The sequence below is a fragment of the Anneissia japonica genome, unplaced genomic scaffold (genome assembly GCF_011630105.1).
Source record: "Anneissia japonica isolate Jap-2015-1 unplaced genomic scaffold, ASM1163010v1 scaffold439_len473750_cov173, whole genome shotgun sequence".
NCBI classification, from domain to species: Eukaryota; Metazoa; Echinodermata; class Crinoidea; order Comatulida; family Comatulidae; genus Anneissia; species Anneissia japonica.
In genome coordinates, this window is record NW_022691745.1 from 161,718 (window position 1) to 162,802 (window position 1,085).

Sequence of the window (1,085 nt, forward strand, 5' to 3'; positions counted from 1 at the left end):
TGTCACCAGTAGAGTGTTGTCCGAAAGCTCCAGTTCTATTTGTTGCGCTTTACTTTTTAGCTGTTGCTTATTAAATTTGTATCGCTACCACCGTGATCCAGCCATTGGTTTCCACAGTATTTTTGTTTTTCAGTATTTATATACGGTGTATAGTATAAAAACACATATTTTGTATACGTTTAAATTGTAGGTTTTTCTTATCAGTTCTGTGTGTTAGCCGAGATCAAACAATCTTTTCCCACATCATTGTTGCCTAACATTATTTTCACTTTAAATCCCCATTCCCGGCAAAATTTCACAAAAAAAAAACAATTTTTTTTTTAGAAAAGATGCATACGCATTACTCCAATTATTATAAATCATGGGAAAATATTGGCATAAATTTTAGTTTTGCACAAAAGAATAAAAAAAAAATGGAAATACAGACTATTTCTCATAGAATATTACCATTTTCTCGACGAATTCTTCGTTACTAGGCAAATTCAGAGGTTGTAGATCGCATCCGCTGGAATACTCTCGCTCATTATGTATACTTTATACAGTCAATAAAGTGCGTCCTCTCTAATGGGATTAGTTTATGTACTTCGCATCTCGCACAAGTGCGGTCATTCGATTAGGGCTGAAACATGTTTGTTTAAGTGTTAAAATCTCGGTCAGAATCATTTTTTTTAAACAAATTTGAAATAATTCCTATGAAATATTATATTTTACAAGTGTCAATACTAGCAACGGAAAATATCATGTCTGCCGTTTTTATATGTGATAACAGAACCTAAATCGAGTTAAGGCTAGGCCTAGCCTAGCAGTGTTGGATAGGCTAGTGTTTTCGGCGCCTAAGATATTTATTCTCACGACCTATCGCAAAATCAAACATAAAAAATTCATCCGCATTTATTATTTGTGTGGAACACAAAAAAAAAAAATCAAATTTCAGTCTTATTTTACATTTTTATCATGCTTAGGAATGTCTAAATTCAGTTAAACTAGCAATTCCGTGTTATATTTGTAAATCTTTATAACATTATACAAAAATTAGATTTTTCGTAACAACTGAAATTTTGCCGGGAATGGGGTTTTAAATTATT